Below are 19,027 nucleotides of genomic sequence, written 5' to 3' on the forward strand. Positions count from 1 at the left end.
TACAGTTGACATACAGTTGAAATTAAACTGATTTCACTGCTTCCTGTTAGCATTACAAAATGAACAGCCTTTCTCAGAGAAAAGTAGGTGACTTGTTTGCTCTATTGTGCATACTGGATTTTATTCTCACTCTCTCTCTCTCTCACTCTCTCTCTCTGTGAGTTTGTGTCTTTTTGTTTACTGAGCCTTCTTGGCTTCTGGAGGTCAAGGGAAAATGCCGGCTTGGTCAGCATGTTAACGTGGGCAGACGGGTCCCCCTCTCTCTGCCCAGGAAGTGAGGAGAGGTCATCTGGCTGTTTGACTTGTCTCATATGCACAGACAGGAATGCAGGTTGCACATTCCCCAAGCACAAAGCACAGATCTGGAAGCCATTACCAGTCTTTTTCTGGAGGATATGATAGACGTGGCGTTGGGAGACCGGCCCACTCAGCTGCCAACCGAGCTTACCAGCTCAGATGCCTGCAAGATCGTCTCCTCGACTATGTAGAGGCTACAGTTTGTAGACGTTAATACCCACACCAAGGAGAACTCATCTGGATTCTTTATCCATTCTTGGATTGACCCAAAAGAACACTATGCCAGAGTTTCACCTTAATATAACCTTTATCAAGTCAATTTGATGATAAACAAACTTGTAATAAGGGAATCATATTCTGTAGGCGCTATACCTTATTCACTAGGGGCCATACAGCATAGCTGTAGCAAGTCGCTAAGGAGGGTAGCAGCCACACAACTTCAAGAAGAGTCTTGCAACATGACTGTCAGTTATCTCTTTGGAGTTTTTACCTGTTAATCCTTTACTTCCACAACAAAATCACTTTCATTGTGTACAGGGGGAGCAAGCCATGAGAAGTAAGCAATGGCAGAGTAAAATAAAAATAGCCCACGGCTCTTGGGGGCTCTATACGTCATGTTAAACTTGCCTAGACATCCAGACAGCTATATGTATATGCATTTGTCCAAGCTGTTTTGAGTGGCATTGAATAAAAAGTCTGTTCACAAGCACTTGCCTGTCACCATATTGGACATCCTGAACCTCATCAACTAAATCAGGCACATTCATTTTACTTTGGAGCACTAAGGAGTGAAAGGACATACACCTCCCCCTAGAGAGAAATCCGTTTCTTATGACTTAGGATATTTCAACACAAGCCGAGCAAAAGGAAAAGTAGAAATAAAAAGCCAACCCAAATCAAGCACTGTCAACACAGACAGCACAGGCAGGAGAAACACTAAAGATGCCTATCTGCACACTCCTCGTGACAGCTCTGTCTGGGCTTATTCCTGTGATAGAAATACCAGAGGGAGGAAATCTACTCGCTATGTCCATTATAGGGGCAGCTGATGGCAGTTCAAAACAAGAGTCCCGTCCAGAAGGCCATGGAGAGGCTCGGCGGTGGATCCACACGTGGTTTGTTTATGTTTAAGAGAAGGCTGGGGCCCTCCTCCCCCACTTCCAAAACATTCTCTCCTGAGAAGGAAAATATTGGGTGGTATTATTACCACCCTCCTCCCCAAAACACACACATGGTGAGGGAGAGAACGTGTGTGTGATGTGGTGACAGTCAATCTTTCTAGGATGTTATAAAGGTTTTTTAAAGACATTCTCTGGCTGGACCCTGAGGTGCACAAGCGATTTCACCCCTCCCCAAGCAAGTTTGCTTTCATGACCACAATGCCACCGTTCTGGAGAATGAGAGGGAGAGAGTGAGAGTGGTCCTCCTCAGCCCACTACAAACAGTACCCCCACACTCTTGCTCCCTCCACATCTTGGGCCGTTGTTTCTGCAGTAGAGCTTCCCTTAATCAGTGTGTGTCTGCCTTGGCAGGCTCAGGAATGCAGCAGCCACAGAGCGCCGCAGCACGAAGGCTTTGAACCCCCTAACCACTGTGGTAAATCTGAAGCAAACACACACAGTGGCACACACAGTGCTGGCAGCACAAGAGGCACCACCGCCACGGCCGCTACCACCAAAGCAGCAGCGCAGTGCAGTGCACGGTAGCCCCGGGTACGCAGATGTTTTTCAGGGGGACATGTGCCGGCACAGGGGTGGTGTGGGGGTGGAAATAGAGAACACATTTTCATGCTCCACTACTGAGAGATGTAAAGGAAAGTGGATTAAGGGACTTTAATGAAAAGCAGTATATTATTCCAGGGAGCTTGTTGGTGCTGGGTGCCTGAGGTCAGAATAACAGAGAGTAAAATGTGTAAAATGTGCCTCTAGTGCCTCATCAGGACACAGCCTGGAGGGATGGATGGACCTTCAGAAGAACCATCTCTGTCCACATTTGCTTTTCAGAGAGTATCCACCCCAAACCTCAGTTGAATTCGCTTCGTTATATATGAGGTCTTTGGTAGGAAATGGCAGGAAATACGGGCAAACTCGGGTGTTTGTGTGTCGATCCATTCATCTAGGTAAAAGCAGACATAGTGTTGGTGAATTGTCTTCATGTTTGTTAATATTTGTTCTTTCCCCTTGCCAGATATTTCTTGACACGCAACTTGGGAGTTCAATGCAAACAACGTTTAGGAAACTTGTGCGGACATGTTGTGCAAATGTTCAGCTCAGACAAAAGGAGGTCTTCATTACATCATAGCTAGTGACCCATCTGAAGATGCTGGGCTGTGATCATTTAGCACCATGAACAGTACCAGCATGGATCATTGGGATGCTAATTGTAATCAGATGACAATAAGGTTTTACGCAACAAACAAAAAACATTCATCATTTGCACCACTGAGCTAACTCAAGTGCAATCCTTCTTCCTTGTCTCTCTCTCTCTCTCTCTCTCTCTCTCTCTCTCTCTCTCTCTCTCTCTCTCTCTCTCTGCATTCCCGAGGTGAAGCCGGCAAAGTTTCAGCTGACTGGCAGTACACCCAAGGTGCAAGAGGGTGATCATTGTGACGTCCACAGACTGTACAAATTGTCTCTCTTTTCATTTGGCAAGACAGGCAGGGGAGGAGGAGGAGGCATTCACACGGCACAAGTCATCCTTGTTTGGTAGCGTGACATGCGAAAAACTCTGGTGTTTTATTTTCCCATATTGCCTGTGTTGTTCTGTGGTAAAGACAGTCAGGACACCACAGCTTCAGACATTCACATGCCTGGCTGGAACAGCAGGGCTCGAAAGCAGTCCTGTGTAGACTAGTCTGGAGCGCAAACAAATACTGAGTTGATTAAGTCCCTCTTTTTGAATGTGGTTTAACAATTGATCTGCTTTTAAATGCAGCCACTGATTCTGGGCCCTGTGGCTTTGGACGTTGTGCTGACCATTACCAGCTTTTCTTCTTCTCTGTGTCTCGGCTTAGTTGTAAAACACACCTCGGGCTCCTTGGCACCTGACTCAGCCAGACACCCAGACCTCAGACTGACTGCCCAACAGAACCCCCCCCCCCCCCTTCATTGTGGCACTGGTGGTTGGCACAAAGATGGGTGCTTTCAAAGCACATAGGGAGTGCGCCCTGCTTTGGACAATGCCCACCCTGTTCAACGTGCCCTCTCTTCAACCCACAAGGTCGACTGAGAGCAGCCAGCCAGCCAGGCAGAAAGGCCTTACCCCTGACTGCCATAAGATCCTCTCCTGTGTCCGGCATGCCTGTCCACTGAAGACGCCATTAATTAAAGACCAGAGAGTGGCCACCCCATCCCACAGCACAAAGGAGCCACTAACAACCCAGATCACCCAGCGCCAGTGTGCCAGTGTGCCAGTGAGAGCTGCTGTTCCCAGAGGAAGTGCTGGAGGAGTGAGAGTGGGGTGGGGCACATCGCTGGTGGCTCTCTGGACCCTCTTGAGCCCAGGAGCTGTGGGTACAGTACAGGGCAGCGCAGCGTTTGGCTCTTGAAGGGAAAAGCCACTGGCTGCATGCCTGCCTGCCTGCCTGCCTGCCTGGTAGGTTGCTTGGCTCTGGCTGGCTTTGTGAGTCCAAGTGAAGGCACTGCAGGCGAACAGGCTAGGTATTGTTCGGCGCACAGGGTGCTCTATTTGTACTTCGAAAGCCCCCACCACTGTGCCAACTACCAGTGCCACCTCAGAAACAGAGAGAGAGGGCCGGGCATTGCAGAGGATATTGCAGCTGGCTGCCCAGTTGTCGTGACTGGCCAGGCTGACTCTGGGGAGACTTCAGGCCCAGCAGACGGCCTTCTGTTTGGGCTCAGAGGAGAGGAGGTTCCCCTTGAGGAAAGAGCAGAGAAACAAAGACTCTCTGTTGGCTCAGTCACATAGAAGGTGCTGGATTGAAAAGGCAGCAGGAGACGCGATAACTTGAGAATGTGTTTGGCTCTGACACTCTCTGCCTGCGTGTGTGTGTGAGTGGCTCAGTCTGGGAGTGTGTGCAGCAGTGACTTGAAAGGAAGAGTTTAAGAGGTACGAGATGTGATAACTTGAGAATGAACTTGGCTCTGCCTGTCTGTGTGTGTGTGTGTGTGTGTGTGTGGGGGGTGTTAATGTGTTAGTGGTGTATTACATAAAAGAACGATACGTGATAACTCGAGAATGCATTTGGCTTTGTGCATCTAGATGTGTGTGTGTGTGTGTGTGTGTGTGTGTAGGTGAGTGTGTGTATGTGTGTGATTGTGTGTGAGTGTGTGTGTGTGTGTGTGTGAGTGTGTGTGAGTGTGTGTGTATGTGTGTGTGTGTGTGTGTGTGTATGTGTGTGTGTGTGTGTGTGTGTGTGTGTGTGCATGTGTGTGTGTGTGTGCATGCTGGGAACATTAAAAAGGAAGAAATGTGCTTGCCATGCGCCGGCACGTGCAGAACCCAACTGCTGAGTGAAAGCACATACCCTGTGAAGCCAACTGTAGGAATCCACACCCCTAGGCCTCCAGCACACACCCCCTCCAGGAGTTCTGGCCCCAATACAAATGGACTCCAGGAGGAGTAGTGCTTAGAAGGCGACAGATTTATAATGATGGGATGTTTCTCTACAAAACTTTGTGTAAGGCAGCCACAAAACTAAATTCAGTTCACCAGCCACTGGAAGACTTCCTCTGCATCGCCACCATGGGACAACAGGGGCAACTTCATCAGAAACTGATGCCTTCGTACTCATTATCATCATCATTATTTGAGGTGAAGCTGACTGCTTAAGCCTGCCTTAGGGGCCCCTATTTCCTGTCTGTCAGCCCACCCCTGTAAAGCTCCTCGGTGTAGTGCGTTAAGAGCATAGTAAGACATACCATATTTCAGGGGCGCAGGAGACATTTACATTTATTTTGTGAGCAAAAACCCAGAAAGCGAAAGCTTCTAGATACAGAAACACCACTTCAGACTCACTGTCGACTTGCAGGGTTCCAATGGTCATTCCAATGGTGAAGTGGGTTCACTTAAAGTTTTAGCTTGGATGTCATCAGACTAAGCTAATTTTATTTTGATTGAACATTAGTCTGGGTAGTCTGCGCTCTATTTCTATTGCACAAGAGGCATAATCAATGGGCATCAAATGACTCTGTGTTCATGGATAGTCCTTCAACCAATTGTTTGGTCCTTGGTCATATTATGATTTGGGTTTTTTTTCTGCACAAAAGCGTCTGTTAATTAATCATGCAACTTCCTGCAAAATCCTACACTGCACCTTTAACTATCTGACTGAGAAAGGGAGTGCAGAGATGAGATGATCTTGAGTGAAACTTCAAAGAATGGCCAGGGAATACTGACTTGACTTGCACATGATCCACTCTTGAGCCATCGTTTACTGAAGGCTATGTGTAAGTTGTACAATATCATGGAATTACAAAATACCAATTGCAAAAAGCAGATGTATAAATTGGTCATTACTCATGAGAAATTATGAGAATACTACAGGTACTACAGACTACAATACATTCTAATGTCAGATGTGACCATGCAATCAATATTCAAATCAAAAAACAATTCCACCCTAAACTATATTGAAGGGAGCTCCCTCCAGAGAACTCCTCAGGTCTCCTCAGGCACAAGTAAGATACCCAGCTTGTTAAAGACTCCCCTGAACGTTATTATATAGGATAGGCTACACTGTATGTGACAACTTTTCTCTCAATGATGGATTTATTCACAAAAGTAACTGTGAGGTTCAAGTAAGTGAACGATGGTCTTTTAAAGGATGTCTGAAATGTTAGAACTTAAATGTGGTGAAGAGTTACCCATCTTGTGAAAACGAGTTGATTATCAGTAGGCTAATTTAGTTGGTTAATAAACAGAATAGCTAACGTAGGAATAGCATCATTTAGTTAATGATGGTTGTAGTAGACAACTGATCAAACATACGTTCTATTCTAAAAATTCTACTCATTACTGCAAATTGCATTTGAATAAATTGATCATAACTTCTGAAGCAAAGGTGATAAATTGATAAATGTATATGTTTGTGTTTTTGAAGTTGAATTTTGAGGGTATTGTTTAAAAACAATGTGTGTTACAGTTGTTGGCCAAGTTCCCAATTTTTGTGTCATGAGGGCAACCATGAATTTTTTATATATATATTTTGTGTAGTTTGCAAAAGGTTAAACTGCCCCATACAGATCTGTGGATTGTAGCAGTGGAGATGCTCTCTATGGGTATGAGGAAAACAGTGGTGAGCTAAGACACACACACACACACACACACACACACATACACACACACACACACACACACACACACACACACACACACTCACTCACACTCACTCACTCACTCACTCACTCACTCATTCTCACACTCACACACACACACACACACACTCCCACTCACTCAAATCAATACACAAACTAGCTTCATGGTTTGGCTTACTTCAATATTGAGATGCTTTTTAAACAAATCTGGAAGGAACTGGATGGGTTTTTTTTACTTCTAGTGTGCACACACATTTACAACTGTGCTAACATTCACACACATTATTTCTCAAAGTAGTTCTTAATGATTTGTTCTTTGTTCTGTTCTTCGAAGACTCCAGGGAACAGGGTGGCCTTTTGCGGTGGGCACAAAGAAGTGCATATATACATGTGCTGATTTGTGTCTGTTATTGGAGCATAGGCTCCAAGGATGCCCACAAATTTGGGGGAAATTAGAAACTCATGTTACATTCAGCGTATGTTGTTACATAATTCACTGCAGAACAAAACCAATTGAGTAACCACAGAACAGTGGAAGTTCTAGTAGCATGACATAAATAAAAGAAAAATGTTTTACTCAAACAATCATCAAAAAAGTGTCATAACAAACAGTTATTAATGAGCAAAGGAACAGGGGTGCAATCAGAGAAACACTGATTTGGCATAAATGTGTGATGTTGTGTAGTTGGAGATAGAGCACCCAGTGACAGTTCACTCAAGCTCCAAGAAGGCAAACAGTAGTGACTCTTGTTGGAAATTAAATGATATCTGCATTCTATTAAAAGCAGATGCACATTTTTCCTCTCCTCTTTGTTTTTCATCCTTCGCCCCCCAAAAAAAAGAAAGAGGGAAAAAAAGAAAATTCATTTCTGGTTCTCTTGCGAGTTGGGCAAGGCGAGCTCTCACACACAAAGGCCTCTTTTATGGCTGTGGAATGAGAACCCTTCATTTGATTTTAGTTGTACCTGGATCCTCCAGTCTCTCCCCATTCCCCCACCCTCCCAACTCCACCAACCAGCTCCACTGCTGCCCCTTCTCTGAATACTCAGATAGCACACAGCCATCCATCTCAGACCAAGACCAAAACACCACCCTCTCTTTTCATTAGCTTCTGGTTCTTGACTCAAACACTGACAGGGACGCTGATGGAGGGAAGAGGAGAGGAGGGATACAGGGAGGGAAGGAACATCTCGCCAAGCTGCCATTTAACGTTCACCATCAGCCGTCTGAGTCTCAGTCTGTTTGCTTTTGCTGGAAAGGATTTTGCACACTTGGGTCATTCCCCTCTGATTATTTGAATTAGTGAGTGGTTTTGGCTCTTTCATTCACAAGGGGTGACTTTACACAATTGCAAATGAGGCATTAATTTAATTCTCACACAGATATTTTATTATAGGGTCTTAAAGGTCTCTGGGTCCAAGTTGTTCAGAATAACCTATTGCATAATAATAATGATGATGATGATAATGCAAATAAAAAGATGATAACAATAGCAATATAGATAGATAGATGGATAGATAGATAGATACTTTATTGATCCCCAAGGGTCAACATGCCCATGGACCCAGGTTTGGTTCTGACTCCTGATCCCACCCCATCTCATTTAGGGATGTGACAACTCAGACACAGAGGAGCCTAAACAAAGCACGGTGGCTGCATGCTAGTCGAGGTTCCTGGCCATGGCTGGTTTAAACCACGCTCTCTTCAAGACAAAAGCCCTAAGTGGAGGTGGGGATGTATGGGAGTGTGGCAACTGGGAAGCCTCAGGAGTTAAGGGGAAAAGAGGAGCTATGTGGTATGGATTGGTCGTGGCCTCCCAGTTATGTAAGTCCAGCAGAATCGTTCAAACCCAAAGACGGAGATCAGGATGCAGATCAGGAGGTTTTGACTCCAAATGTCATCAGGAATTGACCAATGGATTTTTGTAGTTTATATATTTAGTCTCTCTATATTATATAAACTTTATTTTATTCATTATTTTGCATTAATATAATAATTGTATTGTAAATACAGGACAATTTCCTAAATGTCAGAGTCACTGAGAACAAGGCACTAATGAAGTGTTTTAAAGCAATAATGAGCAGCAACTCCAATTCTCATATGGCAATTGCAGGCAAAATGCTGATGAAATGGTAAGACAGTGTGGCAAAAATGGAAGTTTACCATTTACAGCTACTTATTCACCAATTATAAGCTAAGACTAACTAAGGCTTGCTTACATTGATGTCAAATGCCTCTAACTGTATGTCAAATTTTGGAACTGTCAATAGCTTCTGATCTAAAGCAGAATCGGATTTCAAATGTTAATGACCCGAGAATGTTAGTGTGAAACTCTGCAGAGAAATCTCTCCATCTCTCTAGGAATTTTGAAGAATTCCAGGCACATCAGTTTGTAGATGAAGGCTCAGGTGGATCACAGGCAAAGCAAGGCAACACCTCCGGAATGCCAAACAGGCAGCATGGACTTTCAGCATGCTTATCTGATGCCGCTCCAGTAAGCTCCAGCAACGCCAGGCTCAAAGGCAGACCACTTGAGGTTCTGGGCAAGAAGGAGGCCTCCTGGATCACAGTGATTTTTCTAAGAACTCTCTACAGTAGCCTATTCTCTCACCACAGTTTGCAACCTCCATATCAGTGCTGAGATCGTACCAGTATTATGTAACTGTGTGAGAGGTATTTTGTTCCTTCAAATGAGACAAACAACTGTGTGTGTGTGTGTGTGTGTGTGTGTGTGTGTGTGTGTGTGTGCGTGCGTGCGTGCGTGCGTGCGTGCGTGCGTGCGTGCGTGCGTGCGTGCGTGCGTGCGTGCGTGTGTGTGTGTTCCTTGGATGGTCATTTTTCAAACCAATCATCCAGTCATTTTTGAGTAAAATGAGATGCTCTAAATATTACAAGCCCAGTTCCAAGAATTGAAACAAAAAATGTCATTATGAATAATGAGACATGGCTACCAAAAATATACGCCTTCATCCCAAATTCCATCATCCTGCAAATTAACTCCACATGACTTTTTTCAGGTTGGATTGTGTTTGGACCCAGAGACTATGGCTTGTATGGTCAGCTGAGCCCTTTGGTGACCTAATCCTGTCTGAGTAGGTATGGTGGTTCCTGCTCAACTGTGCCATTTGACCTACAGAGTGATGAACTCCAGCACTGGGTTTAGCTGAAGATTATACATAGGTGGAGGCTCAATAGGTTGTCACAGTTCATATCTATGGACGCTTTAATGGGGATCGAGAGGTGTGTGGTTGACATACTGTATGTCCAAAGACTTGAATGGAACAGTCACTGCTTCTGGTCTGCATAAAGGGGGATTTTGACCCCTGGGATTGCATGATGGGAAGGGGTGAGGGTAGGTGTTATGGTGTACTAGTACTTAGAAAATAATATTACTCCGTATCGTGTCATGCCTAACAACGCCCCTTAGCTGTTCTAAAATCAGTGTAAACTACGGCCTCTCGGGCTTATTGCTTAAATATGTATAACAATAAATTCTGACTTGACTTGTTTGTGTTCTCATGATGCTAAAATGATGACTTTGTCCCATGCCTAAGGTTCTCGATGACAATAATGAAATGATACCATGATATAATGATACCATGGCTGAAACTTTAAACATCCCGACAAATAACAGAGTAAACACAGAAATCCTTTGTTCTCGCTGATAACAAATATGACAAATATGGGGGGAAAAAACACCATTCCATGTCACCAAGTCATGTTTTTAATTTTGGGGCACTCATCACAACACTTTTCTAATATCGCTGCACTGTGTTGATTGTCCCATGAATCTGAACTGGAATGAATGTGTGCAAGAGAGAGTGGATGCCCCATCCAGGCCCTGAAACCTGGAAACTCACCACACACACGCACGTCCAACTGAGAGCAAATAAGATACAGAGGGCCAAGGACAACACTGCCTGTCTCGACTGCCACTTATTTATTCTGAAGGAAAGGTCAAAAACAAAACAAAATAAATCAAAGAAACAAAGAATCGAGATCTATGACTTGGCAGAACGTACATCCCAGCTGCTGAAAGTAATTTAAGACTTCCCTGCCAGTTGAGTTTTGAAAGAGGGAGATATTTGAAGCAGCTCGCGCAATAAGACAGACAGATTAAATGCTTTTGAGCGTGCACGCTGGTCCTTCTTCCTGCTGGGTTATGGGGCACACATGAAAGACAAGGCGGTTGTTTTGAGAGACTACTGATTCTTCATGCACAATATACTCAGAGCATTTTCTACTCAATGCTTAATGTGCTGTGGTGAAAATATGTTGGCCTTCCTTCTCTGTGTTTTTGCTCAGGAGATAGACCAGATGCTTGAACTGTTGACCACTTTTGATCTCTAATAGGTCAGCTTTACTTGCGTAAACGGGCCCCACTACTCCGCACTGGCCCAAACTATTGTGTGTTGCCACAGAGACCAGATCAGAGTGGTGCTGCATTGTAGCACATTTCTGAACAGCTCATACGTGAAGTGTCCCATCTCAGTGATGAGAAGACACCGCTGTTGGTTTTCTCCCCCCCCCCCCCCCTCTCTCTCTTTCTGCATCTGTGGCTTATCAGACAGTCCAATTGCATCATGACAAGACTGCTGTCTGCAGAGGAAGCAGCATTAAAACATCGATCAGATCAAGCCCGTCTCACACTAAATGGCTTTTCACTAAAGCACTGTGGTCCAGTGCTAGAGTAGCCTGACCAGCCAGACCCACATCAAGTACGTAGGCAGGGCTCAATCGGAGGGGTGGGATAAACAATTGTCTTTCAAATTCCCTCTCCACGCAATAGGATAGCGCTAAACAAATCATCTTCTTGTTTTCAAGTAGCAGGATGCTTAATGGTCGCAAGTTCTGGTCGCATGTCAGTCATCATTATGTTAAGCCCACCCACCGATACACAATGTGATTGGTCCGGTGATTTCTGCCAAAGCCCAGCTCCCAAGCAGAGTTGCTAGACTACTAATTAGATGTGCTGCCACTAGGGGCGTCTGGATTTCTAGGCTAGTGCTAGAGATAACCTCTGCCAATATAGGCCCATATCATCTACATAGCTTATGGAGATTTATGGACAGATCTCTTAAGAAAGTGATTCAGGCTATGAGGTAATAAGGAGTGGTCTTTATGCTATACATCTTTTCTGTGAAAACCTCGTTGACACTCTGGCAAATTGGCATGGGCAAGTTCTCCATGCTTATATTTCAGATGACTCCAAAAATTGGCCACAGACATCATAGTCCAATTCAGACAAAGTGGGTGGACGGGGAGATGCAGTAATATCAGGATCCAGGCCAGTTGTTGAGAAAACGTACACGTCAGCAATGGAAGCAAGAACCCAAAGGAGATGAGATAGTTCATTCATAGGCCCTTATCCACCCATCCATCCCTCCTTCTCTCCCTCATTCCCTCCATGGACTCCAGATAGCCAGCTGACCAGCAGCCAGTTTGGCCTGAGACCCTAGCGGTCAGTGTGGGACTTGTCTCGCTCACTCTCTCTCTCTCTCTCGCTCTCTCTCTCTCCTTCTCTCTTTCTCTCTCTTTTATCATCCTCTGTGCTCTCTTACTCTCATACTCAGTCTCTCTCTCTCTCTCTCTGACTCACTCTCTTTTTCTGCATGGATTCAGCACTGATGGCGTTGAGACAATTCTCATTTTCTCACATTTAAATAGCTAACAGACTAATCATGTCATGTTGCATGGCCTTTTAAAACCACTTTCATGTCTGCAATGGGCATATAAAAATAATGATTTAAGTACAAGATGTGTTTTCAGTTCAGTTCAAGTCTTCTTTTCATGCCCATTTTCATGGTTGGATGTACGTTGGTGAAAAATAATGTATTAATTCAAACTAATGATTACAGTGCTACAGTATGTATCTGTAATGAGACATCTCTTTAGTCCTTTTCATTAATTGTATTGAATTCCAGGCTGACACATAATTGATCATAATGGAGTTTGATGTTTTACTAGTAAGGCTTGTTTGAATCATGTGCCCAGGCTATTAAAGTGTGCTATCTCTCTCAGGAATGTGAGCATTCGGGCCCTCTGTCTCTCTGTGAGAGCCAAACGCCAGGACTTGAACCACCTTCAGAGGAGCTTTTTATCGCTTGAATCGGCTTCTACTTAGGCAAGCATTTCCAAAGGCCTGGGACAGGAGCCCATTCCCAGCTATCGGATGGAGAAGGGTCAGTCAAGGTGCTGTGTCGGAAAGTGTGTAAAAATTTAAGAGGCGAGGTAACAAAGGGCCAGGGGATGTTTTGGCCAGGGGACTTTGAATTGTAATATTTTCCCAACACAAAGATAAGAGGGGAGCTCGGCTAAGACTTATGTTTGATATCTCTTTTTTACAATTCTCTCTGTCAGACCACAGACCAACCACTTACAGTCCATGACTCATATATGTCTCATTTTAAAGCATGGTTGTTGTCTCTCAGAGCTTATATCTAAACACAAAGAGACTCGTGTGAACCTTCGAGTGTGCATTTTGCGTCATGTCTAAAATAGCTTCTCCTGTCATCCCTCTCCTCCACCCTCAGCCCCCACCCTGCTATAATGAGCTGAGCTGAGAGTGGGACTGCAGTGAGCTCAGCCTCCACCCAGTGAAAAGTCTCATGTGGCACGTAATGGTGCATGGGAAGATTATGGCATCGATGTGGCCCCAGATTTTGGCTTCCATCTGCCATGACGTCACGAGATCTGTGCCAATCCAGGGCCAGATATATTTCAGCATCTGGGCAGGAAACTAGTGAGGGACGGTGGTGATGGAGGGTGTGGGGTCTGTCTAGCCTCTCCATCCACCCAACACCAAACTTCCTCGAGAGGCACGCTGCTCTGCTTTGCCATCTCTACTGTAAAAATCAGTGAGCAGTGCAGGCCCCTGAGCCATGTGTTGTAATGTGAGTAATTAGCCTCCCTCCAGAGAGCCATTAGCACACACAGGCACAGCACAGCTTCCTCTCAAACAACAAACTGAGTGAGGGGGTGGATCTCCCAATGCAATGATGAGCCATTTCTGCAGGCATCAGGAGATTTGGATAAAGACAGGCCAGCACTAGTCCATCACGCATGATTCACACAGTCAAGGATCTCTGTTGTAGGAGACTCAGCCTATCATTAGGCATGCTTGTTTGACCATGGAGAGATCTAAAGTCAATTCCACTGATATATTGCCAAATAATGGGTCAAATGGAGCTAATGATCAATTGGCGCGGTGTAGGAGGTTGAGGCACTTTAGGGTCATGTTATTCTGTAGAGGTACACATGTGTCCTGTGTGGTAGCCAAGCTATGGCAAATTGTTTATTCAGACTAATTGAACTCGGGCTCCAGTAAACCAGTGAACGTAGTAATCAATCAAATCAAGTGTTGCCTTTTAAGTGAGTGGCTATAATATCTAATACTCAATCTAATGTTTTATTATGTAATTATTTCAATATGTGTGCAAATATTATGCCCAATAATCTGAAAGCAAGGCATAATAAATTCAGTTTAGCTATTCCCATACCAAAATACAAAGTTAATGTGAGTTTAAACCCCATCTCTGCCCTTCAAGTTGCTGTATTCACTCTGTAGGATTTAAAGACCCACTGGCATAGAGGCTTTGCAGTTGCAAAAGCACGTGATTTATTACCATAGCAGCAAATCTAAACACTGAGATGCCCACAGCTTTCAAAGGCAGACAGTAAATCACTGAGTGAGATGAATGCTCCACATTGTGTTGTCTCAAAAAAAAACCTGGCCACCCCAGCCCAGTGCAAAACACAGAGCCGCGGCAGAAACTGTCACAGTGTCAGCAAAGCAAACATGCTCGCTGATTTGCTATCCTCCCCTGTGCTTAGCATGCTCCAGGTGGTTAGCGGTTAGCAGCTTTTGAACAGAACGCTGCGAGAGACTAACAAAGCACAGCTTTTGGATTTTTCTTCCTCCCGGAAACCCGGCAGGGCCATAAAAGGAAGAAGAGGATGTTGTCACGTTGTTAGGGGAGACTTGGCTGGCCAAACACTTGGGGAGATCGAGGTGAAGGGTGGGTGGAGGAGGTGGGTTTGGGGTGCAGGGGGAGTTGGAGGAAGGCACGAGGCGTTTGCAGACAGAGGAGCCCCAGAGAACTCTGGGAAAGATACGCGCTTTGAGAAGGCCCAGCTGCCGAGTCAGTGAGTCACTCGGCCCCAGAGGAGGAGGAGGAGGAGGAGGAGGAGGAGGAGGAGGAAGAGGAGGAATGCAAGGAAGAGAGAGGAAAGTAACTCCTCCTCACTCCTCTGACACACACACACACACACACACACACACACACACACTCAGAACATACAGAACACAAGGAACTCTGACAACACGACCTGTGCATTTTTCTGCTCTGAATCAAGCACTACCTCTGTTCCTTTTTGAACAACTAGACTGTTTTATTGTGTGTGCGTGTGTGTGTGTGTGTGACAGAGATAGAGAGATTTTGTTCTTTGCCCACGTATTGTGATAAAAAGCAGAACCTCAGATTGTTATGTTTAAAGTTATGCTTGCCAAGGTGACACCAGAGAGATCACATGTTTAAAACATCCATTCTCAACTACCTTACCAACACCACTGTTGGAGTTGTGATGCATGATACTGCACATCCAATACAATGTGTGTGATCTGATATAAGGTGCATGACACGCTCAGGTCTACCAAAGCAGAATGTCAGCTGAGTGGGCTTTCCCTCCGGACTGCTGTATGTGCTATGAGAGTGAAAGGAAGTGGGCTTTCTAAATGCAGGCACTAGGGGGCATGGCCTGCTCCTCTCGGCAGGGAGCAACTGAGACAGGGCAGCCAGGGAGACTGGAGAGGGAGTCCAGCAGGCCTAAGGTATAGTGACTCTGATTCACTGCTCTCTCTCTCTCTCTCTCTCTCTCTCTCTCTCTCTCTCTCTCTCTCTTTCTAGCAGCTCAGCTGAGCATTAAGCCAAGCAAACACTGTATGATTCTGGCCCGCTGTTAGCCAAATCCAACCAATCAGGGCGAATTCCAATTCAGACAAGCAGGAGAGGGTGTTACAATCTCCTTGGCCATTGTTGTAGTCAAGGAACAGCAGCTGGGGTCTAGGGTTGTTGCAGCTTGAACCGACGATTGCTGAACTTTGTTTCCTGTTTTAATGATCTAGGCCATTGGCCCAAAGACTAGGAGATTTTATTTGGGTCGCCAGCAAATAAGTCACAATTTCTGTTGTGGATAATAGCTTGCACATTCAGATAGGAAAGCTATAGCAGCTTTCTAGGATCTAGTTCACTTACTTCCACAGTCATGGTTTTATCTCTGTGCATGTCTGCATGCATAATAGCCTAAAAGAGTCGCTCTCAAACTGGAGGAGTGAACACGTCATAGAGGGAATGGCAGAGCATGGACTCTCAAAATGAAATAATATTTCAGTTGCAAAATGCAAGGGAATCAGCATATATTTGCACAAACAATAACAGACACTAGCTCTTCAGATTGGCCGATTTTAAACTAAAATGCGGGCGACGATGGCAGGCCCGAGCACCTGCTGTGCGGACCTGTGACATTTCGGAATCTAAAAAATCAACATGTGCTTGTTGGTGGGCATGTGCAAGAGCAATACACATGCCCACCAAATTTGGTTAATTTTCGTGAATGTCTGTGTCAATCACAACAGACAACGCACTAGGTGGCGCTCTAGAGTCCTTAAGCAACACCCTAGGCCAAGCTCTGTCTCTGACTAGCGATAGCAATAACACACAAGCCCACCAAATTTGGTTCATTTTCGTGAATGTATGTGTCAACCACAACAGACAACGCGCTAGGTGGCGCTATAGAGTCCCTAAGCCAAACCCTAGTTCAGAGCTCTGTCTCTGAGTAGCGTTACCAATTCCACATGTAGCTGCCAGTTTTGGAGCATGCCAAGTTGGTGAAAAAAGGCAAAACGTCGCAAAGAAGAACCTACTATAATAATACTGAATAATAATAATAATCTCTACAGAAACAATAGGGCCTTTCACATACGGTGCAGCCGCTTCAGCGAACGCACCTCGGTGCTCGGACCCTAAATATCATTTGAAATCTCAAAGACTGTGCTGTCAACAACTAAAGCAGACATTCATAGACCAGACATAGGCTGTTGAATTTGCAGTTTGATAGTTTTGATTGCAGATGCCCTCTTTACAGTTTTAGTAGCATTATGTCGGACTTAAAACACACAACAGTGCATTACGATTTGAATGGACACTAAGTGCTGTTTTCCTATTGTCTTCCGTCTTCCATCTTGCGAGCTTCACTACAGTAGGCTAAAGGTAAACCCAGCCTGATCTGCCGCCTATTGGATTTCGCCCTGCAACTCAGGCTGGAAACCTCCTCATTTTTATTGTATGCCTTCATTACAGATCTGCAGGGACCAATCACAAACTGGCTTATCCACCTGGTGCACCCCGATCATTGGTCTGATTGTTTGATTGAAGGACTATCTAAGTGCATACAGAGTCATTTGAACTAGGCCCGCTGATTATGCCTCTTGTGCAATAGAAAGCACAGAGCAGACTCCCCAGACTAATGTTCAATCTTAAAAGATTGAGCCGGGTCGGTTGATAACACAAAGGCACATTATCATTCCTCTTTTTGTATTCTTCGCCTCTTGGTCTGATATTAATTATAATTGATTTTCTTATAATTTATTTTCATAGCCTATCACAACACCAATACACAGCCTATGCACAAACAAGCACAAGTCTAATTTCAGAGGAAAATGAGGATTAAACTTTCCAAATAAAGGAACCAGCATAAATAGCCTAGGCTACAATATAACAACTTGAGTTGTTTGCATATAGGCTATGTTTACATTGACTTGATTGTGTGTGGATCCATTTGTTTGCAATGCATCATAACTTAGGCTACAAAATCTCTCTCTAGAAATCTTCACCTTCCTAAGATAATGGCACAAGCACCTAGCCGCTAATATCATTGGAAAGCTCAGGTTCCGCCCGTTCATGTATATCTGTTATCTTGCTAACAAACAGACAGACAAACAAACAGACAGACAGACAGACAAACAAACAAACGCAGGTCCCCGATGAAAACATAACCTCCTTGGCGGAGGTAATCAACACTGTATTACAGCATACCAGACAAATATCACACTTGACACCACCCTCACTCTGTATTGTATGCTGAGTACAGCATAATAAATAGACAAACAAACAGAATATACTTTTTCACAATATGAAACTAGGAATTGGATTAGGGTTTTGTAAGATCAGCAGTGTGTTTTGTTGAAGTTAATAGTATTCTTTTATTACAACAATTGGCATGTTATATAATAGTTCTTCTGCTATCCAAATGTCTTAGAACTGCATTCAACACCATTCAAGATGATGTTATCCCTAAGGGGTTGTTCACTCAAGCCATCCTCCCTTGTAAAAGTTCCATTGATGAATGTCATTCAGCACATCTGCACCATCGGCTGTTATAAATCACAACATGTCTGATGCCTTCCATACCAAAGTGTTAGCTGGCAATTGCTGTCACGGCCACAGCATGTACAAATTTGTGTATCAGTAGGTACATACCGTCAGGCCACCCCATGTGTGTCTCCAGAGACAAGGACCAAAACGGAAAGAGTGTGTTGAAAAATGTGTGGCTTCTTTCTTCCTTATATGGCTTTGTGTATCTCCATCTGCCTTAGCTTTTCCACTGTGCAGGCGGACAGTGTCAGCGACAAATGGAGTAAGACATTAGTAATTACATAACTGACTCAACGGGCCCAGCCACAAGCTGAGATTTGGCGTGAACCTTGAACCTTGGGATTTGTCAACAGTGTTCTGGGCTGCGAGGCATGAATGCCGAGAAGGGTGCGAGTGTTTTCAGCAGGAGCCACACCAGAGGAACAAGCTGGGGTTTGTCCTGGTGCTGACTAACAATCTGACATTGTTTGCCTAGGCGAGCCGCTAAGACCCGATAATGCTGTGTGTGAGTAGTGTGAATGTGTTTGTTTGCGTGGGTTTATGTATGCTTGTGTTTGTTTTTGTATATGTGTGTGTGTGTGTGTATGTGTGTGTGTGTGTGTGTGTGTGTGTGTGTGTGTGTGTGTGTGTGTGTGTGTGCATGTGTGTGTGATGAGTATAGTGGTTCTGTACAGTAGGTGGTTACAGGGACTTTCTTATACCTATATGTATTATCCCCACACTTGTTGCAACAGCTGTTGTTTGTTGATGGCTATTTCCACACACAGTTGCTGCTAAACTCCTCACACATACACACACTCTTGCCCCCTGAGTTCACAAAGGATTACCCAATGCTGCCCCTAGTTCATCTTCTCCCTGGAACCTCACCACCACCAAGCAAGTCACAGGGTAACTCATGTCTCTGATGAACTCTCTCTCTCTCTCTCTCTCTCTCTCTCTCTCTCTCTCTCTCTCTCTCTCTCTCTCTCTCTCTCTCTCTCTCTCTCTCTGTGTGTGTGTGTGTGTGTAGTGTGGGGGGAAGAA

At 44.7% G+C, this 19,027-nt stretch overlaps 1 protein-coding gene across 3 annotated transcripts in view; it reads right to left on the reverse strand.

Moving 5' to 3' along the window:
* Window positions 1-18,257, reverse strand: part of LOC134068188 (KATNB1-like protein 1) — a 43,444-nt gene extending 25,187 nt beyond the window's left edge. For all 3 annotated transcript variants that reach the window (XM_062523761.1, XM_062523760.1, XM_062523765.1), the window contains exon 1: window positions 18,110-18,257. The gene's annotated coding sequence lies outside the window, so the exon portion shown is untranslated. The remainder of the gene's footprint in view (window positions 1-18,109) is intronic.
* Between the last annotated feature and the right edge of the window lie 770 nt (window positions 18,258-19,027).

Source organism: Sardina pilchardus, chromosome 20, assembly GCF_963854185.1.
Source record: "Sardina pilchardus chromosome 20, fSarPil1.1, whole genome shotgun sequence".
In the NCBI taxonomy this organism is placed as follows: Eukaryota; Metazoa; Chordata; class Actinopteri; order Clupeiformes; family Clupeidae; genus Sardina; species Sardina pilchardus.